Below are 26,965 nucleotides of genomic sequence, written 5' to 3'. Positions count from 1 at the left end.
TCCTTCCTTCCTTTCTTCCTTCCCTCCCTCCTTCCTTCCTTCCTTCCTGGGAGCCAGTTTTTGTCACCACCAGACCACTGAGACTAATATTTAAGAGTTGCAGTCTAGTTCTAAGCATCCCAGTTCTTTTTCGAGTCAACTGCACATTGGAGAACCTCCAAAGTTGTCTCAGTCCAGCTAAGTTAGCTAAGAGCAGGAGTTATCTCCTTTTGGATCTCACCTGGTCTTTTTAAAGTTTTAAATCTTTGCTTTAAAGACCTGCAATTCTTTTTCTTCTTACACTACTGTCCTCCACTGTGCTCTTTTTTTGTTTTCTCACAAGTAAATAAACTGCTGTCAGTACCACAGCTTGCTTACAGATTTTCAAAAGCAGAACTTTTTATTCAGTCTCCAAAGGACTTTAAAAAGTGGCTGCTCATTTATATGTCAACTCACCTAAAGCATGAGGACAAATCCTCTGGGTACATGAGCAGAGCTCATTAAATTCACTGGATCCATGGCTTCAAGTCACCCAGAAGTCTGTTGTACACAGCTGTCCAACCCAGGAATTTGCAAATAAAAAAATCAAGTAAAAAAAATAAATCTGTAACGATGTGTCATCACACACTTTACATTTCCTTCATATACATTATTTGACTTTAAAGGTGTCAGGAGTGGAAAGTCTTGCTACTTTATAATATGAAATTAAATGAAGGATCATGTAATTTCTCTACTAACATGTAGTCTTTTATTTTTCATTATGAAGACTGTCTAGTCTGTCATTATGCTGACCCTTTACTTCCTTTGTCTGTGCACTTCTACCTTTTTTCTACAAGACACCCAATTTACCATAAATTGGATATTAAGACAATTAATTATTAGTATATTTGTAACCTGAAACACAATTGAAATGCAGTTCAAGCATGCAACTTGGATGGCTAGAAAAATGTTTTCAGTGGTGTATTTGTACCTTACAGGAATGATTGAAAAATTACAAGGGATTAGAACAGTCCTGACCCTTTACTGACTAGGGACTTGTTTCTACTGAAAGAAAGTGAAGGAAGACATCAGAAATTTCAGAATAATAGTTACAAGAATTTTTTTATTGGTTAAGAACTGAACTCAAAATTCAGTCAGTGTTGCTAAGAATATCATATAAAACATTACTATGAATACACAGTACACTTACAAAATGTAAGCAATAATACTTATCATGGTAGATGCTAGAAGATAAAAGGAATTGAAAAAAGCAACAGGAGATGCTGAGCTCAGGAATCAAATGGCTCAAAAAATGTATCTTGACGTGCTACAAACTGGAATTATGCATGGATGTAGCATGCTATTTTGTCATGTTAGCATTTAGTCATTTAAGGCATTACTTAACAAATAACAATGGATGTGCCATTGTATTCCAGTTAATGTTCTTGTGTTAAGTTTTATCCCAAAGCCTCTGTAATGAGCTAAGAAACTAAAGTTACTAATGAATTTCCCAACTTCTGATAATTAAAGAGGTGAGACAATTATGAAGCCTTGTCTATCAAATAAATAAGATAGTAAAAGTTTCTTATGTAATATTTTCAATAGCAAGAGGAAATCTGATGTGTTTTATATAACAATATTTTGTTTTAAATAAACCAAATTAATCTGGAATGCATTAGTGATTTAGTATTCTAGTGATCTGAGTGATTGTCAGGGTTTGGGAAATCACAACAATAGTAAACAAAATAATAGCAAATTCTTTGTCCTAAAATTACATAAGGGATTTTCTCTCTTTGATTTCAAAGAAGTTGTGGAACATCAGAAAGGCAGAAAATTTTACATATTACTATCAATTCTAACAGATATTTGGACAGTTATGCCCATAAATCTGTTCATATTGTTGGGTGCCTAATAATGGATACTATCATATTTCATGATAAAAGATTAGTGGGCCATAAAATTTGCTGATACTCTGATTGCTGATATTTTCATAGGATAAATGAAAGATGACAGACATGCTAACATTTGCTAAAATGCTATGCTAAAAGTATTTATTTAGCTGTGCAAAGGATGATACTCTGTTGTTGTTTTTCAAAGTTTTACTTTTTCAGCTGCAATCTGATATACTTATTCTTAAATATGAGATAGTATTCTTAAAGAAAAACTTGTTAAATTGTTTTCTAGATGGAAGTAAGTGCATGAGAAGGTGAAAAAGCCCTTTTATTCAATCTTATCTGAACAGCACTCACATTTCAATGAAAACTGCTGAAAAATTGAAATTGTCAGAGACATAGTTCTGGAATGTAGGCATACCTTTCATTGGTCTGTTGAAAAATCAGATTCAAGATTATAGTGCTTTAATAATGTACATTATACACAGATAGTAAATTATATTAAATGGATAAAAGCAAAAATATTCTACTTTTTATGGCACTCTATTTCTTTGGATATATTAAATAAGTGAATATTGATTAGATGATGTCTCAGGATTCCATTAGCTTTGAAGATGCAAGCCCAAAAAGGTGGATGGAATTTAATACTTACTTGAAGATTGCAAATAAGATCTGCAAAAGGTTGTATGAATGAAGTCTAGGCTCCAGAAAATACTTCTTGCATGATACATAAATACCCAGAGGTTTCTACCATGATGATAAACATATAGCATGTAATGTTGTGCATTAATTCTGTGTCTATCTAAGAAATACCAACACGAGACTTCTTTTTCTTAGACTTAGTAGATAACAAATAGGGGGAAAATCCCACATTTCACCATAAAGCACTTGGAAATTAGGATGGTTTGAGGTAAACTTTGCCTCTCTCAGCTAAAACTTCCACGTTTTGTGTCCTGCAAGAGTTTGGAATGAAAAGGCTCATCACACTGGCTGTCATTGTAGAAAGCCACCTGCCTGGACATGGAGAAAGATGGGAATGGTGGGGATGCTGCTGGTGAATCAGTGATTGGTACAGTTAGCATTAGAGCTCTGGACTGCAGGACACACCAGAAAATACATCATCAAAGCCTTAATTGTGTAGGAGAACTCTGTACCATGGTGGTACATCTCTGTCTGGGTTTTCAAGTAAAAATTGTGACATCTGTTTGCAATATGGATACAGTGTTTCTAGGCGGGTAAATCACAGCACAGAATTCTCTGTACACAGAGCTCTGCAGAAAGCTCACTATGATGACCTCTGACTCACTGAGCAAAAAACACAATGCTAAGTCCTGGCCACAAATGCCCTCAGTTAAAAGTTTGGAGAGATTCTTGATGCAGTTTTGACATTCAGAATTTATCAAACTCCCAAGTCAGAGACCTTGCCCAAGAGGGACGTAGGATGTGGGTATCCTGCCTTGGCATAAAAACAGCCAAATACTATGGCCATGGCTAGAGCATTCCAGTTTGTCTCCAAGTCAAAGAACAGACCCTGGCACAATGTAGCTAGCAAAAACTTAGAAATATTGGATTTAAGAGGCCTTTGATGACTTCTGAAGCATCTTTCTTCCTAAGATAAACACTTAGGGAGCCCAGTATAACTATCCTTACTTATGGCCATGTGCTGTAGCCTGTTAGCTATGTCTGGTTTAAAAGCTTGTTAGTCCTTCCTTGTGTAAATATAAAATACATTTCTTCTAGTATTATGCCCTGATAGAATAAGCCTCTTTCCCCACACCATCACACGGTTACCTCATACTCATTCAGCTCTTCACTGTGATCTCTAAACCCTTCTTGAAGTTATTTCCTTTCCAGGGTACATCTCTTGGTTCCATGTCACTGCCTGCTCTTTTGTTCCTGGATGTCGGAGCTTGAACTTGCATTTTTTTTAAAATGTATTTTTAATGATCCATTTTATAGATTTCTCCCATGACTTCTCTCTGCTTGTTATATTTTTTCAACATTTAGGATAATTGGCTATTTTCTAATACTAAGAGGTTTCTTTTGAAATACTGTTATTAGTTTCAGATTTCTTACTGATCACTGCTTTCTGAAATCTGTCAGATAGTTTCCAGCTGTTGTTAATTAGAATTTTACAGTGCTCAGGGTACTCTTATTCCCATAGAAGCAAGGTGCCTATTTTTGCCTTCATCCCCCTCAATATTTTTGAGGTTGTTTGTCATTTTCAAGTACATTTGCAGAAAAATAAATATCCTAAAGATAAATATGTTTCATAAAAGTAGATAGCTGTAGGAAAATATTACTAGAGTTCAAATATCACTCTCAATAATTTCTGAATCCATTGGGTAGTTTCTGTAGTTAAAGATGATAGCATGTTTGCCATTTCAAAATACGTTGCAGCAAGAAGTAGTAGTTCTGTGTTGATATATGCAGAGTAAACTGAAAATCTAAGTGTAATACTGTTGAACAGTTAATTAACCAAGAGAGACACAATTCCCTAGAAAGCCAGGTTCTGTTAGCTCTCAGAACTACTTGTTTAATCAGATTGTCGTGTGATACTAAGGCAAATACCTTGCAAACCTCTGCCACACATCCTTTATCAAACAAACTTGTAGTACAAAAAAAATAAAATTGGTTTGACCAAACTGACTGAACATCTTGAAATTCTTATCCTATCTGCTTCTATAGATTCAATATTTTACCAGTTTTTCTGTTATTGGGCTCAGGCTGACTCCATGCTGAAAGACCTCTCAGGCAATGCACTATCTTTTTTTGAACACTGACTTGACATTAACACTGTTTTGTCTTCCTGAATTTCTTCAATAATGTGAGATTCATTAAAAATTAACCTAACTTATTTGTTCTTTAATGTTCACACCTCAGAGGCGTTCAGTTAAACATCCTTCTTCTTTTCCATAGATGGGTTGGGAAGTGCTTCTTTGACTTCTTATGAAATTAGATATTTATTGAGTTCTTCTGCCTTTTCTACATCATTATTTAAACATCTCCTTGATTATATGTCTTATTAATGAGACCAGTGTCAAAGAGCTTCCTGAGTTATTCATGGTAGTTTGTGGTGATGAAACATAGCAGAAGATGAATGATTTTATGGTTAAGATATTCTCATACCATTAAGAGATCTAGGTTTTAGTCCTACAGGCTTCTAATGTGTCATTATCAAACTAAAACACTTTTTGTGTCATACAACCACCTCCTCCTGGAGCTTCTAGTGAAGAATTTAAAACCTTGTCTGTTTTCCTCAGTCTGTTCTTTTTGCTTCCTTCATGGAAATCCTAATTCAGTAAGACTTTCTATTCTCAGCTCTCAATCTCCCTCCTTCCTAAAGGCTATCAATCCACTGTCCTTTCATATAAAAAGGCAAGGAAAGATAGTCTCAGACATGCCCCAAGATCCCATGTACCTTTGACCCTACTTTTTCTCCTTGCTTCTCTTCATGTCTCTGTTTATCAAATGCATGGTATAGAACCACTATACTGAATTACCATTTATCACCTTTCATGTATGCAGGCCTGACCTCCCTGAGCTGTGGCCTCTACCCTTTCCTGCACTGAAACTTTTCTTACATGGTCTTCTGTGATCTTTTCCTGTACTGTGGACATTTCTTACATCATAGCATTCTATTTTGCTCAGCTACCATGGCTATCTTACATTGGAAACACTAATTTCTCAATTTTTCAACTTTTTAGGTTTCAGCTTTTACTTCTAACTTCTCTTGTTGCCTTTTTTTTTTTCCCAAAGAATTTTTTAGCTAAACAAATTGGGAACTTTCAAGAGCTCAATCACATCAATTGCTATTTTATTCCATTTCCCTGATAATCTTAATTGTACTCCTCTTACCTGATAATATTTGTATCTTTCTTGCATTGCAAATAATCTAGATGATCATTAAGTTTTCTATTACCAGCTTCATGCAAGGAGTAAAAAGATGTACTGGTTATCCAGTAGGTCAGATTTAATGATAATTGGAACTAGTGAGGATATGTTTGCGAGGAAGACTGGGCCCATTGTTAGCAGTGCTTGAGGGTTGTCTCTGGATGAGTGGTTTCGGATGATAGCATAACAGGCTATCTCTATGTTCAGGTTCATAAAGATACCCTTCCTCTCCTCCTATTTCTGGATATGATTACAACTAAGTGTATCCACAATCAGCTATTTCAGCCAGGTGTTACTACCAAAGATCATCAGCAAGTTTTTATTCTTCATGGCTCTAGAATGTACCTGGCCTTGAGTGCAAACAGGTCACTACTGCTATGTTTGAGACTTCCTGCATTTATGTTCCGTTCCTTTTATGTTCTATCCATTAGTGTTTTCCAATTCTTTCATTTCAGGAAGGTTTCTGTCTCTGAGAAAACTCTGTTCACCATTTGAACCACAAACTAGACATAGCTTATCCCTGCTATGGCACATAAAGAATTTGTCTGTGAAAGTACACAAGAACTAGAGTCCAGCACTGTCTGTAGATCAAGCATGTGGAATACAAATGCCCTAGTGTAAGCACACTTCACAGTTTGTGTTTTTGCAACATGCTCTACTCAGCACTCACAGCACATAATCTTTTTCTCCCCCCACTCCACTTTCTAAAAGGCTAGTTTAATAGAGACAAGAAGATGATCTCAAGGAGGAATCCCAGGTTCTGAGAAGAGCTGTCATGGATCAACTACAGCCAATGAGACTCAATCATAGTAAAAAAGCTGATATAGTAGATGACTTTAAAAAATGGAAGACTTACATAGGGACAGACCTAGAAATGACACTAGAATCCAAGCAGGGAAATGAATGAACTTGAAACACATCCACAATTCATTAAGACCATCTATCCTATTTATTACTACCTGTAATTACATATAGTATAAATACATAACCAGAGAATCAGAGAATCAGTTAGGTTGGAAAAGACCTCTGAGATTATCACGTCCAACCTATGACTGAACACCACCTTGTCAACTAGACTATGAGCAGCCCAATCACCCTTTCTGTAAAGAATTTCTTTGTAATGTTCAACCTACACCTCCCCTGGTGCACCTTAAGACTATGCCCTCTTGTCCTGTTGTTGGTTGCCTGGGAGAAGACACTGATGCCCACCTCACTGCAACCTCCCTCCCCTGAACCTTCTCCTCTCTAGGCTGAACAACCCCAGCTCCCTTAGCTGCTCCTCACAAGACTTGTGCTCCAGACCCTTCACCAGCCTCATTGCCCTTCTCTGGAGGGATGTCAAGGCTCTGGCACCTCAACATCCTTCCTAAATTGAGGGGCCCAGCACCGAACACAGTACTCCAGGTGTGGCCTCACCAGTGCTGACTACAGCGGAAGAATCACTTCCCTGGACCTGCTGGCCACACTATTCCTGATACAGGCCAGGATGCCATTGGCCTTCTTGGCCACCTGGGCACACTGCTGGCTCATGTTCAGCCTGCTGTCAACCAGTGACCCCAGGTCCCTTTCTGCCTGGCTGCTCTCCAGACACTCTGTCCCCAGCCTGTTGTGCTGCATGGGGTTGTTGTGGCCAAAGTGCAGGACTTGGTACTTGGCCTTGTTCAGCTTCGTACTGTTGGATTTGGCCAATCTATCCAGCCTGCCCAGGTCCCTCTGCAGAACCCTCCTACCCTCCAGCAGATGAATGTTCCCCCTGAACTTGGTGTTATCTGCAAATTTGTTAATGGTGCTCTCAATCCCCTCATCCAGATCATCAGTAAAGATATTAAATAGAACTGGGCCCAACACTGATCCCTGGGGGACACCACTAGTGACCCTCTGCCAACTGAATGCAGCACCGATCACCACCACTCTCTGGGCCCGGCCCTCCAGCCAGTTCCTAACCCAGCACAGAGGGCCCCTGTCCAAGCCGTGGGCTGCCAGCTTTCTCAGGAGTATGCCATGGGAGACGATGTCAAAGTCTTTGCTGAAGTCCAGATAGACCACATACACAGCCTTCCCCTCATCCACCAACTGGGTCACCTGATCATAAAAGGAGATCAAGTTGGTCAGGCAGGACTTGCCCCTCCGAAATCTGTGCTGGCTGGGTCTGATCCCCTGGCTGTCCTGTAGGTACCGTGTGATTGCACTCAAGATGATCTGTTCCAGGCACCAAGATCAGGCTGACAGCCCTGTAGTTCCCTATATCCTCTTTCCAGCCCTTCTTATGGATGGGCATCACATTGGACCTCCGCAGTGAGCCAGGACTGTTGATAAATGATAGAGAGCGGCTTGGCGAGCTCTTCCGCCAATTCCCTCATCACCCTAGGATGGATCCCATCTGGTCCCATAGACTTGTCAGCATCGAAGTGGATCAGCAGGTCACTGCTTCCTCCTGGATTTCAGGGGATCTATTCTGCTTCTTGTTCCCACCTACCAGCTCAGGAGGCCAGTTGTACTGAGGATGATCTGTCTTATTATTGAAAACTGAGGAAAAGAAGCTGTTAAGTATCTCAGCCTTTTCCTCATCTTTGGTATTTATGTTCCCCTCGGCATCCAATAAAGAATGGAGATTTTCCTCGCCCTGCTTTTGTTATTAGTGTATTTATAAAAACACCTTTTATTATCCTTTACAGAAGTTGCCAGATTAAGTTCTAATTGAGTTTTTACTTTTATAATTTATGTTTTTTCATGACCTAATGACATCCTTAAACACTTCCTGTGATGCCTGCCCCATTTTCCAATGGTGATATACCCTCTTTTTTTCCCTGAGTTCCTGCAAAAGCTCTCTGCTCAGCAAGGCTGGTCATCTTCCCCACTGGCTCATCTTTCAGCACATAGGGACAGCCTTCTCCTGAGTCTTCAAGATTTCTTGCTAGAAGTGTATCCATCCTTCCTGGATCCCTTTCTGTTTAAGTGCTGTTTCCCAAGGTATTTTCCAAATCAGCATCCTGAGTAGGCCAAAGTCTGCCCTCCAGAAGTCCAGGGTAGAGCTTTTGTTTGTGTCCCTTCTTGTTTCACCAAGTATAGAAAACTCCATCATTTCATGGTCACTGTACCCCAGATGTCCTACAGCAACCACATCTCCTACCAGCCCTTTTCTGTTAGTAAACAGGAGGTCAGATACAAATGTATTTGGGAATAATTTCCTGGGCTCTGGCCAATACATTTACTACTACAAGAAACAGCATACTTCTGGAGTGTGCTTAGTTTCAGTTAAGAGCAGAGAATATAGAGAGACTTTTCAAAATTAATTTTCTGTCTCCTACTTCCACATCCCTGCTGATCTCATATGTTCAAAATGATAGGCAGAGAGAAAAAAAGACCCTCAATATACAATCCTGCCTGTTTCCTGAACAGACTTTGCAATTTTTACCATGATTATAGAATTATTTTCATAGACTGAGTAGGGTTTTTTATATAACTGATTTCAGTGAGTGGTTGCTGGGGTTTCAGTGAGTCATTGCTGGGGTTTATGCCTTTGCTATAAAATCACTGACCAGGTTTTAAAAGCATATCTGCTAGCATAATGTGCAATGATGGCAAGTGCCAAATTCTTCAGGCATTAGCTATAGTCAGTCCTCCTCATTTTGACTGCTCCCTGGGAGCAGTTCCATAGGTCTGGTATTTCTTGCTCAGCTAATATTAGGTTTAGAATGTTCTGATTTAAATGTTCTGAGAACAGTAAAGATCTGAAAGAAAAAATGAGGCATCAGTCATTATGCCTTCACTAAGGAAAACCTGAGATAGCAAAAAAACAAAGGAGTCTGGGGAAGGGTGGAATGTGTAAGAGACGTTCTGCCACTATCAAGCCCCCATTATTCAAGTAGGATTGGTCTCTTCTTTCCTAATCACAGAAGGTAATTGAAATATTGCCTCAGTCATCAACTCTGGGCACGCCATTGTGCTCAGTGCAAACAGATTCATCTGAGTATCCTACAGGTAGTAGCAAATAGGATAGAGAGCATAATGGCCATTACTGGCATATGGATATATTTCTGATCCCTATTTTCCTTACTTATGGGGCTCATCTACTATTGATTACATGTGTTTCTCTCCTCAATGATTTTGAAGTTATCATTAAATGAACAAATATGATGAAGAGTATGAGAATATAAAAACTAAGTTGCAAAACATAAAAATCCTCTAGACTGTACATGAGATTCCTCATACAACTCTCAGACACAGATGTTGAATAAAATTGATTATGACAGTTCCCTCTAAATCTAAAAATCAAGACGAAAGTCAAGGCTGAGACTTGGCAGTCAGAAACCATACTTTTATCCTCAAATACTAAGAACAGCCCTCCCTATCCATCCTGAGATAATAATAGTTCTTTCTCTGTGCCTTCTTAGCATTCATGAAGTATGTGTTTATTTATAAAGTGTTTACAAAATAACCCACTAATACAACATTATGTAAACAGAACATATGGAATAACTGTTTTTTTTTAATGAATATATTAGAACTCCCATTCCCTTTAACCAATAAAGTATTACATACTATTATGAGTTACTCTCCTCACATTATCACATTGTTGGAATATTGATTTTGGAGGAAGATGTGATGTCCCCTGTGCTAGCTCTGAACCTGTGTCACTGTTGAGGGCCATAGTTTTCTGGGTGTGTGACCAGTCTAAAAAAACTGGGATTCTGCCTAGATACTTTCTTATAAAAGTGCTTAAATTTACCCTCACAGTTGTATTGCAGAGTGCTACGATCTGGATGATATTTGTCACAGTGGTATCCAAATGCTCTATTAGTTAATGTCTGCTATGTAAATGCATACGCCATTTAACCCGCTAAATGTTCTCTCCACTCTATTACAGAAATAGCTTTGTATTCAACCTAAACTCCTTTTTCTAAGACATTTAAAGCCAAAGTCAATCCTCCAGAACAGCTGTTGTCACTAATACCTCATTGACAACAACAATGTCAAGAAGAAAATGAGTTCCTATTTGTTCCAGCCTTTAAATGCCAGGCTTCCTCAATACCCTGGCATTATTTATTTTGCCTTTGCTTCCCATATGGCTGTCAATTACACATGCCTTGCAGACCCAAGATGAAATATCTTTTGCCTCTGACATTTTTGTCTCCTCCTTCCTCAGGGAAAATCCTGGCCATACTCACGACAACCAAAAAGTTTAATTTCACTGACTGTTCCTTATCCCATCCAGAATCTGCTTGCTGTAAACCATGACAAGATCTCTTTGCAAACTTCTAGCAGTTGACTGGCCAGTACCAAATTGATTATACACTTACCTGTGCTTGTCTGGCTTCTCCTGTTCCAGAAGTGCACAGTCATCAACTTATGCACCAGTGTAATAACCCTCATTTGGAACTGGGACAAGGCTTCACTAACAGTTTCAGGAAAGTTTCAGAAAATCTGATCCTTCACCTGGGGGCTCTGCTTTCACTGCTGATATCCAAAACAGGATGGTCCTGTTCTCTAACTTATATCTGGAACAATTATGTGAATTACTAAGCTATAGCCAGTCTAGTGATGCCTGCTCAGCTGGTGCTACGAAAAAAATCTAGGAGCCGTTTAGCTGGGGTGAGATAAGAAAGGGTTTAATTATGCCAAGGCAATAGAGATGTTACACGACGCGCACACCGGGCTGTGCCCGGGATGTTACATTTATAACAATATCTGGCCAATCCCAAGTGTGTCCACCCTATAACTTTTGGCCTGGTCCACCCCCTGGCCCGCCTCCTGGAATTGGGTCGGGTGGCTTTTTGGGACCCCCTCTTCATCATTCTTCCTCATCTTCGGGGTACAGAGAGCAGAGTCACCCAGTTCTTTGACTCTGTCCTGCGGTTTAGGCCAAGATGTAAGCGTTCTCCAAACAAGACAGGCTTGCCTTGACTAAGAGACTAAACATCTTCTACTGGATATGGGAATAGGGTTGATATGGGGGTATGGAATGGGGTGAGAGGATTAAGGAATGTATAAACTAAGGGGTACTACGGGAGGAGGGAGAAAGGGTTTCTTTCTAAAATCTACTTCTATTACCTATAAAACTTATAAGGCTTACAAAATTAGAAAAATAAAAAAACATTAGGGGGCTTCAGGCATCACTAGCCTCTCAGGAGGTACACCTTCTCATATGCCATGTGAAATGGAGAGTCTTGCTCTCAAGAACATGCTCATTCATTATCTTCATTATTCTTTAGGCAGTGCTTTCTGTTTTGTAAAGTCATTACCCCTCCGCAAACAAACAGCACAGCAATCTGATCCCAAGACATAGCCTAGCTGTCAATTTTAAAGCACTTCAAACAATAACACAACATGGTATAATAAACTTTCTTGGAATTTATTTTTAAAAATGTTCTTTACTTTCCATAGTTTTCTCTTTTGCAAAAAAAACCTGAAAAACAACAACAAAAAACCCCCAGAAAAAGAAAACGCAAAAGTAATCAAAGTGATCACAATATCAGTGAGAGTGAAAACTTGGATTATTTATTACTATTGTCAGGAGCAAGATATTATTGAACAACAACAACAACTGCACTTTTTAAGCCTCTTGACTCATTCTTGAAATTGTGTCTCAAAGGAATACAACAGAGAGAAAGTCTGACTGCAGAGTGTGCAAACATGCAGTTGTGGAAACAGAATTCAAAGCTCAGCACAGCCCCTGAAATCAATGTTGTTGCACCAGAGTAAATGAGAGCAGAATGAACAATATGTTACACACTGGAAGTCCTGTCATGAGTCAGGCAAAGAAGAAATATATAGCACACACAAAATGTAGTGCAACTAATTGGAACTAGCCATTTTATGTCATGAAATCTTCTGTATTCAGCAAAGAATAAAGTTTAATTTTAAAATATCGCAGCTGTTATGTAAGGCATCATTGCAACTGTGTAACTGTTTGTTAAAAGTTACTTTTATTTTATGGCAATTAGTTTGCTTTTATTATAGCAGGAGCTAGAAGCTTCAGCAAGGGCTGAACAAAAGTTGGGATTTCCATCCACTTTGGGACAAGAAATCAAAATATCAATATGTACCATGGAATAAAATGTTCTGAAAAACATGGATTCCGAAACAATTGAGCATTTCATCTTTTCCCAGCTCAGCACAAAATCTCCATGTTTCTGCAATGTTGTGCTGCCTGGTGGGGTTTGGAGGATGAATGGCCTATTGTGTCATCCTGTTCTTGGCGAGTACGGCAGCGGGCTCAGGCCGCGTCTCCAGTACCGCATGGCAGCTGTGGGGATGACAGTGAGAGGGGTGAGGGTATTGTACACGAGTGGACAGAGTCTAAATCCAGGAGTTGACCACAGGAAACAGATGAGGCTAAAACTACAAAACCAATTATAAAATACAGTATTGTTATAAACCAGGTTTCTACCAAAAAGGATTAAAACAAAATATCTTGGCTCAAAGAAAAGCCACAGATCCATTTTTTTTCCCATAGAAAATATGGGAGAATGTTTTTCTCACAAGAAAGTAATTCTGACTCAACGGAGCTAGGTGTCTGTCTTACTTTTTTGTCCAATGGTGCCCTGATGGTATTAGAGGCTGCACAAGGCTAAGTAGACAAGACAGCATATTTTTAGGCAAATTAAGTATTACTGTTCTATTTCATGGACCCACTGCTGATGCATCTCTAGATGTTTCTCCCTCTTGCAGTGCTCTGTTTACACTGAAAAAACAAACAGATTCAGGCTAGGCTACCCCAGCTTGGTTTTGCCAGCATCATCTATGCTGTGTCTGGCCATGGTTTAACAGACTGGTCCCAGTAAGCAGTATGGATGAGATCTCCCTGTTTTGGGTGAGGAAAAATAACACGTATGGGGGTCTATAAACAGGCAGACCTCACCGCACCTTTTGTCCTCTGGGTCCTGTCTGCCATCTATTCTGTGTGCTTGTATAGACATCACCAGATGGTAAGACAAACAGGTTCCCATGTGGCAGGCAGAATGGACAGCGGGTCTGGGTGATAAGAATCTTTGTTTTTTGCTCCACTGGTTTTTGTTCAAATCTGTCCACCAGTTCTATGCAGCAGGCAATTGCCTGACTGTTTGTACAGGCACATGAGAAGAAGAGGAGCAGGCACTGATGAGTGCCATGGAAAGAGTGAGATTGCAGTCTTCTTTTAAAATATTTGTGAATCTATATCCTGAGGTTCAGATCCATATTAGCCATCCTAACTTTAGCCAGTTTACCCAATGAGGTTTTTTGAGCTGTCACTGCTGGAGCCCACCTCTGCCTTTCATAAGCAGAAGCAGACACATCGTGTGAGCACAGACCACAGTGCAGTGCCAGGCTACAGTGTTCTCTGTTTGGGGACTTTGCTAAGTTCCCGTGATCATGCTAGAGCTAGAGAAGCCATTTCAGACGTGGCTTATGCAAGAACATACAAAAATCCTGTGGGAGAGCAGGAAGGTGGTCCAAAATGCCTGACGCCAGCACAAATGTTTTAACTATAAGAAGATATTTCTCTTTTGATAAAGGTTTGTGTTATTAATGTGATCACTTCTCTGAACAATTTATAATTGTACCAGGTACCTGAAAATTAATGAGAAGTATTGAAGTTACAGAGCACAGAGCAGAGTGTGTATCTACTTATGAATTGAAAGGAGAAATTCCAGCCGAAAAATGCTTCACTAAATGCTAAACCTTCCTCTAGTGAAAATTAAAGTGTTGTTTAGAACTGCGTGCCTTCTGCTTTTGCTATCAAAAGGTACATCAGATATTGAAGTGCAATTAAAATCCAGTGGGTCCAATTTTGTAGCTAATAAAAGTTTGCATAACTTGAGTTCATTGGAGCAATTTTGATTTTCAGCACCTGGGGATCTGTCTCCTAGTTTTAATTATTTTTTTAAGTGTTCCTCTCCTGTGGCAGAAAGGGAGGAGAGGCAGAAAGAAGACAGTATGAAAGAGGAAAGATGAATGTCTCTAATACCTTGCAAAAGCAAAGGTAACCATAGGTAAAATGGAAGCTTTAATCCAGACTCATACTAACAGATGTAGGACTATATGTTTTTGGGTTTTTTTACTTGAGTGTTATTTTGGTTTGTGTTTTCTTTAGTTACATAAAAAGGATGAAAACACCCATCAGAACTTAGTCTTGAACAATCTGCTAAACAGGCACTTTTATCTGTATAGAAATAGATGTTTTTGAGATAGGCTTATTGAGAAAATTACAAAAGGCTTATTTCTCACTAAATGAGGCTCTTCCTTCAGTTATCATTATTGTAGCTTAGTGCCTTCCACTTAAAAAGTAAATACAGCTCTCAGTAAGTTGACCTGCACTTGAACATATGGGTCCTCCTTGGGATCACATAAATGCAGTAAACTCTGTATGAGCAGGTACCTGAGGGACTGGGAGAGTATAAATGGTACTTATTACATGTGGTCCTTAATTTGTTCTGGTCCATTTACAATAAATTTCTATAGAGTAAATGCAGTCTTAATATCCATATTTTGCTCATCAAGCACTTGCTAAATGATACTTTTGTGTTACTTTATCAGTAGCCGTGGACAATATTTGATATGATCAAATGACACCTACACTGACTGTATTTTGTCTCCTTTCTAATATGGTTGTGTAGACCAGCTTTGATACAGAGTACACTGTTATTGAGGGTTTGACACAGCTTGCACTGATTTAAAGCAATGTTTTATTAATTGTTGGCTGCATATGCAGAGCAAAAATGTGTCCTGTGAAAAATCAAAACAGATGATCCTACCTTTGGAGTCATGGGGAAGTTACTGCTCTCCTAACAATTTTCCAAGGCTGACAATGTTGGGAGATGCAGCTACCCCCTTGCCTGTCTCTGTCCTTGCCCCGACAGAGCTGCAAGGGCTGGGGATGCTTCTTCCCACCCAAGCCAAGCAAGTGGGGAAAGAAAGGCAAGGAAGACTGAAGGAGAGTACAGAGGTGCTCTGGAGGCCACAGAACAGCTGCTCATGCCCCTTAGTACCCATAAAGAAGCAATTGCTGAAAATGCTGAGTGTAATTCACAGTACGTAGGAAAATCTTCAGTGGGATTTTGTAGTCACGTGACGCTTGCTTCAACCATTTCCTAATGGTTGCTGCCTGTGATCTGCACCCACAGTAGATTCGACAAGGACACATGGGGAGTGAAAACTAGAAAACGAAGAAAATGGTTATTTTGAAAACAGTTAATTTCAAGTCTATAATATCTGTGTAGTCATTTCATCATTAAGAGAAAACAATAAACCTTTTAGTGGAACGAGAGTCCTAAAGCTAATCACAGACAGTAAACAAAGGGCAGTGAGAAAGAGAGGGTAAAAAAATAAAAAGAGTAAGTCTCTACCTGTTACTACCATCTAGTGGTAAATAAAGAAATAAAGGTTGTTTTTGCAGGAACAGTCTGTGGGAGGGAGGAGGCTGGTGAATAGAATTAAGAAATCAGAGAATTGTTATCTGGCAGCCACTTGCTTCCCTCAACTGCAAACATACACATTATCTGTGGCACCCACCCTCTTCTCCTGAAATCAAAAGTAAGCACAAAGCCAGAGCTGTGAATAGAAAGGATCAGTTAGGGAAACATATTCATCTTGACCTCAGAACTCACATCTTTGCTTGATATAAATATATGATTAAAGATCTTTCACCCATCTTTGCATTCATATATGTACAGAAGCTAGCAAAACAGGACTTGAGTCTCCTCAGTTAACTACAAGAAAAAACAAGGTCATGTACATAAACAGAGTGTTGCTCATCTCCTGAGGGCTATATGTGGTGGAGTAGGGAGTTTAGTGTGATGGCCCCAGCCCCTGGCTGTCCCCACACTCCCTGTTGCCTGCCGAGGGCAGCCCTGCCACTCTGCCCATGGAACGCTCTCCCCTCCTGGCCCAGTTGTCCTCTGACCTTGCTGCTCAGGGGAGCAGAGCCTCGGTCCTTTGCTGGTACTCCTAGGCAGAGGCTAGGTGCTTCGTCATGGGAGAGAACAGGGACTCCACTGGCACCTTACTTTCACCTGCACCTTCAAAGGACCTCCTTTGAAACTGACAGTCTACTAGGCAAACTTCTACCTCCCAGGAAAACAAGTTTATCTGTCTGAAATGCAGAGCTGAGAAATCATATACTGTATTTAGAACAAGTATAGGAGCAGGGAAACAATAGCAGACTTTACAGCTGCCTTGCACACCCTTTTGTCTCCAAGCTCTGTTCCCTTCAGCTCACAGAGGAGCTGCTTCTCAAGGGGATTCGCATCTCTTCACAAGCCAGTGGCAAGGTCTTTCGGTTCTCCCAAACTGCCTGTGTCCCCATTGCAGCCTGCTTTCTCTCCTTCAGTGAAAACCCTAATGCTTTTTAGCTGGTAGGAACCTCAAAAGAAAATCTAGTAGCAGACTTTTGTCTACAGATGTATAATGCAAAGGAATTTTGCAAGTATAGTATACAAAACAAGAACACTATAGGCTATTAATTTTCAAGACAATAATTAGTGGACAGGAATAATTATTTTTTATGCACTGGAAGACAGAAAAAATTGTCATTGTCCCCCAGTGACTTGGACTGAAGTTAGCTGCTGCTCTGCCGTATTTCAATAGGGTTCCTGATGCACATGTACGAATCTTCGCAGCTTCCTGCAACCTTCAGTAATTATTTCATCAAGGTATCAGATTTAGTGTCAGGTGTAATTAGACTCATGCATATCATACCTACAGCTGATGGTGTGTTGTGTGTCCTCAGATTGCCTCTTCCTCCTGCCTAAACCAGAACAGCTTTCATATGTAGCTGACTGCAATAAATGCATCTATAAAATGTAGCTTTTTCTGCTAGACATCCCCAAGTGCAATCAAAAGTTTAAGTACCTAAGTTCAGAGCATATTGGCAGCTTGGGCAAAACTGATTTCAGCCTTAAATTCAATGCCTAAAACAAATTAGAGGAATCAAGTGCCAAAAGTACAACCCCTACCCCTCCAAGTGAAAAAAAACACAAACAAACAGGAAACAACCAACAAGAAACAACCCTGGAAAGCTTGCTTTGTTTTAAACTTATTGTTTCAAACTCAAAGTCGATGCCTAAAATAGGTCAAGCAACCACTATAAGTGATTCTCTCCATTGACTGTAGCAGAGAGTGAGGGTGACCAACTCCAGTGTAAGATATAAAACTAAAGCTGCTGAAGTTAACCTCCACATTAGGTGAGTGGGAGCTTTCACTTCTGATGGGACACTGAAAACAGGGAGAACTGGACAGAGGGGAAGTTCCCTATTTATCATTTCCCAGCAAAGAAAGCAGCAGTTGCTCAAAAACTGGTTCTAGAAGGAAAACTTAAGGTATAAAATCCTGCCCTGAAAACAGCACCATAGACAGGTTGAATCTCCTTTTACACCCAGATATGAGATCACTGGAAGGCTCATCAGTGGTTTATCACCATCATTGAAAGACGTTCTGGCCCTTCTGTCAGTAGCATCAAACCACCAAGTAAGGGGGACAAGCTCTGTCCCATGTCCCAGGTGGCACTCAAGCACTATTCTTTTGCAAAGCAGCTGTAGCAGTGACAATGATAAATAATTGATGATCCGTCTCCTTTACACCTCTTGGGCTGCATGTCCTACAGTCATTTATTAATGATGCTGTCTCACATTAGTTCAAGTATCTATTGCTGAGAGATTTGAGAAAATAGAAAAATAATCATTCTTCATCAGGATGCAGTTGCATTTATAGAAACATTTGTTATATATATAGAAGTGTTATCTACTTAAACACTCATGTAAGTGTGTATGCTAAGAGATTCTGTGGTATTTATATAAAAGAAAATAAGGAACTTGAAATAAAAATGACATATTTGTCTGATAATCATTTAGTTCTGATAGAAGTTGCTTTTGTCGTTGCATTTGTTTAATTAATCTATTTATACATTTATTAATTTCAAGCCTTTATTTAGATATTCTTTCACTGTCTAGGTGGGTACATTTTGTATCATCCTTTGTATTGGTAACTGTATATTGTTCATTTCATGAAACACCCAGATTTTGTTCCTCCTTCCTGAGAGACCCACAAAGACCTTCTTTCTGACCAAAATGTGTAGATTTAATTTTCAACCTCCCACTAAAGCAAAAGGTAATGAATACTATTGAGATCCCCTAATTATTCTGATTAGACAGTTGGTATCCTGATGACTCAGTTAAAAGGGACTTTTGCACTTTATTTGCTAAAATATTAAGCCTGCATGTCAGGATATAGTCCTATGAAGATGGCATGTTTTTTTCTCTGTTTCTCCCTAATGAATACATCACACATTTTGATTTTTTTTAGCCTGTTTTTCATGAGAATTAAAGTCAATAAGATTGTGTTATCTCACTGTTCTCCTCTTCCTCTTCTCCTCCTTTGTCTCTTTTTAGCCAATTTAGGCAGATTCCGAAGCCTTAAAAATTTGGGAATAATCAGGGTCTGAGTAGAGGACACTGACTTTATTGATTCTAATTCTGAGTGAAAAGAACAGAGGACTTGATCATGACTTATTTCCGGTTATCAGCATCCACCCAGTCAGCCAGCGTAGGCAGTCAGTGTACCTGTAGCCCTTTCCCTTGCTTGAATTGCCTCTTGTCCAGCCTGCGAGCCCAAAGATGTAGATGAAGGCAGCATACATGGGAAGGTGGGGGTAGTGTGCTGTGGGAGCGTGGGGAGCATAGCAGTACTGGGAGCAGTATGGGGCAACTATGAGACACTGGAGAGACTGTGTGTAGTACAGTGGTTGTAGGTATATGGAGAAGCTCTTTTTCTTGAGGTGAGTAGGTGTGTTGTGCCACTTGCAAGACAAATACGTGGCAAGCAAGATTTCTTTAGCTCCAGTGTTCATGTACCAACTTGCTTTCTTTTATGCTTGACTTCTGCTGTTATTTTATCCACTTTTCCTGCTCTGGCATAGGTCACAGAGAACTACCTACCCAGTCTGTAATCTTTTCTGCAAAGGACATGCTTTTGTTGTTTTCCAGAACTGCATTCATCCTTTCAGATGCTCTCCATGTATCCTAGGTTATTTTTATAATTTCTTTCTCATTATCATCATTTTCTAATGTGAAAAGCTATTGAAGGTAAGTATATGCTGCAGCTTTTTTATTACTTTCCATTCACCAAGAGGATTTTTTTCTTGTGTGCAAATGCTTTATGTCACCTTTAGTTTTCATGTTTATTTTAACTCCCTGTTTCTTTCTTGCTGCATAAAAATAATTTATTATCATCTTTTTTGTAGCTGCTAGATACTCAAGAAGTGCAATGTTATGTTCAAACTGCATAGGTACTTCCCATTTATTCTCTGTAATCTTACTGTGGTACAGCTTTCTGAAAACTTCTACCGAGCATGCATAGAAAAAGGGGGTGGATAGAGTTGCAGTGGTAAATTTCCTTCTTTTCTTTCTCTTGCTCTTAAAAAATAGTTACCTCATGCTATATGGTAATTGTTACTATGAGCTGATAAGTGCTACTTTAGCCACAGATTGATGAGCTTCATGTAGCAATTACTTGATGGAATTTCATTGCCTATGGTATGTAGGTCAAATTAGATGATTCTTCTGGCATTAAAATTTATGAACCTATAAATTTCTGTTTCTCACTTGTTCTTGTAATGCTTCCTAACATTTCCAGTGAGTAACTGCTTTCTCATCTATCAAATACCCAAAGCTGAGGTGAATTATCCTCCGTGACCTTCAATACTTTCTGCCGTTTGAGGTCCAGTTTTCCAGATGTTGAGTCCCTAAAGCTCCAAGTAGGTTGGGAATTATAAGTGCCTAGGGATACCAGGATGAGCATTTGATATACTGCTTTAATGTGAAAAATCAGGTGGCTTGTCCTAGCCATAGGTTGTTTGCCATGTAAAATCCTTTTTTAGCTAACTAGCTTACAGGAGTACTTATAACTCATAGGAAACATTTTTTTTTTTTTTGGGGGAGGGGGTAGATACCTTATGCTGATAGGAACTTATACTGATGTGTGTAGGAATTTTTTGTTTGTTTTTAACCCACCCCCTCTCTGTAGTCCCAGCCATGAGCGTTCTCCTGCCACCCAGGGTTCCTCTGATCATATGTTTAGACACAAGCTCAGTTCTGATGCAGCACAGCTGCATAACCTCCACCCAGACAGCTCAGAAAAAGATGTGAGAAAGTCCATACAGAAATAAGAAAAACAAATTTACAGGCAAAAGTAGGATCGTTGAGATAAGATCAGAAGTAGCTGGCGGATTCAAGAGGAAAAGCATCAGTGTGGAAAAGTATGAAAAAGTAAAGGAAAAAACTTTGGGAGGCTAATCATGCCTCTCGGGGCTGTTAGTTGCAAAGCATCAGCTCACCAGGTAAAATGGTCAGTGCCATCAAGAGCAGGTGGACATGGATGACCCTGTGACACTGGAGACCTTCTCTGTGACACTGGAGACCTTCTCTGTGACACTGGAGACCTGCTCTGTGGCACTGCAGAGGCCAGCCCTGCCCCTCCCTGTTCATGTCTGCTGGGCCAGCCAAAGAACTTGGGCTACTTCCTTAGGGGTGGGGAGCACATCTATGCTTAGCTTTACAGCTGGTTAAATACTACCTTCCTTCCTCTTTCTGCTTGCCATTGGATAATTGCTCTATGCTTTGAAGTTGTTTTTCTCACTATATTTGCATAATCCCTTGTACCAGGGTGAGAATGCTGGAACATATGAACTCAGGAGAGGATCAGTAAAAGTTCCTTAAATACCAAGTTCAGAACTCCTAAGTATTTTGGAAAATTTACATTTCTTTTAATGTTAACTAGCGTTTTTAAGTCTTCATTCTAATTTTCCCTTTTGTTGTGATTTTAATAAATACTCCTGTCTCTGCTTTCTTCTGCTTCTATTGTGTATGTTGTATCACTCACTAATTTGAAATTGTTTATAATTATACGTCTTTTTTTTTCTACAGGAATTCCTGCAATGTCCTATAGTGAAAGCTTTAAGTTAGAAGCTGGTTTAACACATAAGTTTGCAACATCCTGATACAGCATTAGCTGAAATCTTGACAAAAACCTCTGTATTGTGTTTGGACTACAAGGCTAGATCCTGGAAGATGATAGATGTGCTTTTAAGTTCGTGCCAAGCACAAGTCCAGCTTACAGTTGCCCTAATTAGACAGCTGAAGATTCCCCAGAAGGGAGGAAGGAGAGCATCTGCGGGCAAAACTATCAGAAATAACGTGTGCACCATTTGCAGACTGCCCAACAATTATAGATGCTCCTAAAAAGCCCTTTATTATGGGCTAGAGGAAATTAAAGCTGTGCAGTGACTAAGAAAGCCTATGTGAGAGGGCTGAGGGAGGGAGTTTTGGGTTCACTCTTAGTGGCACTCAGGAACACAACACTCGGAGAGACCAAGCTATGGCTGCCATTAGTGTAACAGTCTGTAACTGGTTGCTTGGCAGGAGAGCAACCTTAGGATCAGAACTGGCTTATCAAAAGGAATTTTCTAATGAATGATCTGTATAGAAATTTCAAAGGGTGGAAACACACTGAGGAAAATGTCACCTTAGAGTTTTTGATTTTTTAATTTTTATAGACTTTAGAAGTAGTTATGTAGTGAATGTAGATTTTAAATGTAGCTGTATTATGTTTCTCACAGTGTTATATCTTTTACCAGTATTTTCCAGTAGAAGTAATAGCAGTAGCCTAACAGTTGCACATACCAAACCCCTTCCCCTATCAATCCCTCAAAAGTCCATTAGCTGTTGAGTCTTCTTTTCAATGTGGAATTGAGGAAAGCACCTTAACGCCTGCACCCCAGGGGATGTAAACATCAGCACAACGACCTTCAAGCCCAGAACTTTGGAGGGCCTTCAAGGACTGTACGTGCTGTGATGAAGAGGAAGATGACGAAAGAGGGGTCCCAAACTCCCCCAGACTCAATTCCCAAAGGGGTGTGCTGAGGGGCGGAACAGGGCAGAACTGGGGGGTGGACGAGAAGGGATTGGATGGACATCATTAAAAATTGTAGCACCTGGGTCGGAAGGCACGCGATGGTTTGTATTCCTGGGTCCCGAAGGCTCATTAAAGCTTCTGCTTTCTTATCTTATCTCCTACCTAATTTGGCCTGGGGTCTTTTTTTCTCCTCAGTCTTGTAGACAACAGAAACAGTGAAACATAAGAGGAAGATCCTAAAGTAGACCTGTAAGTCAGAAAACATTTTTTCTTCCAAATTTGGAGGAGACGAGATTGGAAAACACCTTCAGGGCATATTTAATACATATTAGGATAAATCAGTTTTATTAAGTGAAAATCATATGGTGTCTGATGGATGAGGGCTGTTGTAATCATTTACAAAGACAGACCTTCACAACTATCAGCATAAAGACAAGGAAGGCAAAGAGAGCCAAGTTTTTCTCATAACACTGTGAGGAAAATTGCAGCCAGAGAAAAAAGATATATTTGTGTGGGCACATGGGTTATTAGTTTTTGATTAAGTTTCATTGTTGAATCAGAAGCTCTATTGTTTGCTAATGAAAGATCATTTTTAGCAAACATTTCTATTATTATATATGTGCATTTTTGCAGTATTTTTGCTAATGTTGAGAACTAAGAAGCCATGAAAGGATTTAAAATCTTACTATTTTAGAAATATTGGGTTCTCTGTATTTGCTTTAATGTTCAAGTTTTTAAAAATTTCTTTCTCTAAGCCCAAGTGGTAAGAACTCATTTCCTTCAAGCTCTTATTTAATTGTCAGAGAGTTTAGGAACTTTAGGAAAACCACAAAATATCAGTAAGCCAAATAAAAATGGCACAACTGACAACAGTGATCATCTCCTTAAACCATGTACAATGAAAGATCTCACTGTACATTTGAAGACCAAAATACCCTGAAGGATTTCGGCTTTAAGTAAGTGGAACAACCAAATTGTTGAAGAAAGCAAGATATTTTCACAGTGTCTCAGCTGTAGATTCCTGACAGACTCCTCCAGGGAGACTTTATCAAATAAAACACAAAAAAGAGTTGTTCTGTAGTTTGGAGGAAAAGAGTTTGCAGCAGACATCAATTGAGATATAAACCAAATAACTCTTACTCTGATAAACTTTGCTTTCTGGACAAAACTAAATCTCATTCCTAATTTAGTACGTAGGAATAAATTTGCCATCTACTCCACAATAAGAATGGAATTCTTAGATTGTTAAAGCTAAGAGGAAGATAGTTGCAAGATTTTTTTAAAAATCAACTAATTTCTGGGGGTGTTCTAAATAAGATTGTGTCTTATATTAGCTACATCTTTTATTAGTATATTCACTTACTCTACTGATGTCTGAGAAAAGGCAATAAATGCTATGTAAAAATATAGAAGTCCAGGTCATAACCCAAAGAAAAAGTGAGACTGAAAGAAAAAAAGATTAAAACCATTAGTTGCTGCAGGTTTTTTCAAGCAAACAAAAAGAATAGAATTTTTTCCACCTCAACAGTTAGATCTATACCCCAACTATAACATTCCTTCACTTGGAAGGCAAAAGGAACATGAACAGGTTTTGAAGATCACTTTCTTCGAACCACTCAGATGAAAATACTGCCCTTTATAGGAGGGTGACATTGTATTTGCCTGATGAGCTAAAATGTTTCCTTTTTGTCCCTCAGGGAACTTCTGTCCCAACAGACTCCCTTTTATTTTTTTTAATTTTACTTTTTTTTTAATAGATATCTAGGCTTTTACTAGTTGTTAAAAATAGAACAGATAAATGAGGGTTGCTGGAAAATAAAAAGAAAAGGAAAGGTATAGGTAGAAAATCAGATTTGTATACATATAGAAACTAATTTGCAGAGGAAATAAAACTCTGTTACTTTAGAACCTGATCATTTTAACACATTTTTTCTTCTACTTTCTACAGAAATACAGGGGGTTTTTTTGACAGATACAAAAAAAAGCCTTTAGGAAAAGCTTCTAAATATTTATTCAGACTTTTTTTTTTTTCACATGCAATGTTGTTGGTTATTATATTCACTATCATCTGTCAAACACATGATGATGAATCCCCATTCCCTTCCTATGCCTATGGAGGTGGGACGTTTTCCTGCACTATACTGTCAGTAAATTACATTGTATCACATTCTTATTCATTGCATTTTTCTATCTGTGTTTTTAAAACAGGTTCAAAAAAAGAGCAATAATAAAATTAATATTTGCCCCAAAGATCATCTGTGGAAGTTTTCTTTGTGAATAAAATCTGGTAGCTTTTAGTTACTACTGACTTTATAATGATTTCTACTAGTATCTCTCCTAAGTTTTTTTGTTTGTTTGTTTGATTTGGATTTCACCTCTCCCTTAAAAATATCCTTATAACAGAGAATTCCTCATAGGTCAAATCCCATTGTCAGAGATAAATGGTGGGATATTCAACTGACTAAAATAAGAACAATTTGAAAGCATTGCTCCTTGGTCTTTACCAGAGCTCATTTTTAGATTTTACTTATTGACCATATTGTTGCTTCAAGGCCCTGTAATAATCTATGCCAGGAGTTAAAACTGTATTTTTCCATCTATTCTTCATTCTGCTAAAAATTACTCATCTTTCAATTGTAAACAAAGGGTGATTTATCATTGTGGCTAAAAGGAATGGAATTAGCCCATAGTAAATTCAAGGTCATCTGTTTTTCCATTACTAGTTTTAGTTCAACAGCTAATGAAGGCAGAAGCCAGTACATTAGAGAATTATTTTAAGGTGACTTTTAATGAGAACATAACTTTGGGGGAACTGAAAAAGGATATACAGCCACAAACCCCACTAAGACGTTGAAGGCTGGCCTGACTCTCTTTCATCTGAGGCAAATAACTGTCACAATGGTTTTACTTAAATGTGTGTCAAACTGGCTGTACTTGCTATGCATAAAGAGCAGGGCAGCTCGATTCTTTAAACAGAAAGAAAGGGATGCCCTCATTCAGAGCAGGCATGGCTGCTACATAGCATTTCAAGTCTTCAGAAAAACACTCTTTACTTGAGGCTGGGCCTCAAGTATGATGTTTCTTATGACCAATTTACTGTAAATGCTTCATTAAGAACATTTTGGAACTATACCCTTGAGTGGAAAAAAAAAATACAATCTTATGCATACATCCAGACATGAGTGTACATAGATACATCTTTCCTACTTATAAGTGTGCTACGTGCATAAACTTATGTCTTTAATCCACTTGTTATATCTTATTCTGCAGTTGGATATCCCTTCAGTTTGTGACATCAAATACCACACTGCTTAAACACAATGTCTATTTCTTTGTTTCTAACCATTGATTTGGTAGTGTCCTTCTTCATCTTGGGTGCTTGTGAAACTATTCTACAATTCATACTATTTCTTTTTACAGTTACCTTTTCCTGTCAAAACCTGCCACATTTCTGTAATTAATTTCTATTATAAAAGCACACGCACATGTCTGGGTGAATAGTAAAATAAAAGAGGGCTCAAAGAGAGGAGTTTTTGCTCCTCCAGAGCAGTGTAAAACAGGTTATGGGGCAGTACCCATGGAGAAGGTGTGCCTCTGCCCCTTGGGTGCCAGGGGGATATTGCTGTGAGCCTGGAGGGTTCAGTGCTGTTTGCTGTCGAGTTTCTCCAGCCAGTAGTGGGCTGGATCAGCAATGCCCTGCTGGAACTGGAAAGCATCATCATGTCCATTCTAAACCAAGGGTAGAAATTTCCAATTCAAGGGCTAAAAAGTAAGTTCCAAATATTAATCAAAACCTTAACCTTGCTATATTTATATGTGTGAGGTTTACTGACTAGTGAAATCCGGAAACCCATCCTGGCTGGCACAGGAACGCTGTCATGCCAAACTCAGTCCTATGAGATCTCTTATGCTGATACATGGTAATCCTGGTTAATCCAGGGTGCCAGCTGCTTCCCACCAACAGAGCAGCAGAAAACAGATGCTGTAGGGCCAAGGGCCTCACTTCATGACTGCAATCTAGAATAACTACCAGAGGTGTGAGACAGTGAACAATCCAGTTCTGCACAATGCTTGTACTGCGAATACACCATGGTTTCTTGTACTGTCAGCTGCCCAAGATCAGTGACCCAGGAGGTCCCTTTCAGCTCTATCCAAACATGCTTCTTACTCTTATTCTTTTCAACAAGGGGATACTCTTCTTTTTTTTTTTTAAGGAGATAAAGGTCCAGATACATTCCAAGAGGTCTATACTTTTTTGACACACAACATTCCAAGAAATGATATGCCCTTCCTCATGCCCGACTCTGACATAGCCAGCCTCGGTGCAGGTGTGAGGT

Source organism: Neopelma chrysocephalum, unplaced genomic scaffold, assembly GCF_003984885.1.
Source record: "Neopelma chrysocephalum unplaced genomic scaffold, ASM398488v2 Primary Assembly neopelma1_43, whole genome shotgun sequence".
Lineage (NCBI taxonomy): Eukaryota > Metazoa > Chordata > Aves > Passeriformes > Pipridae > Neopelma > Neopelma chrysocephalum.
Note: the sequence above shows the minus strand (reverse complement) of the source record.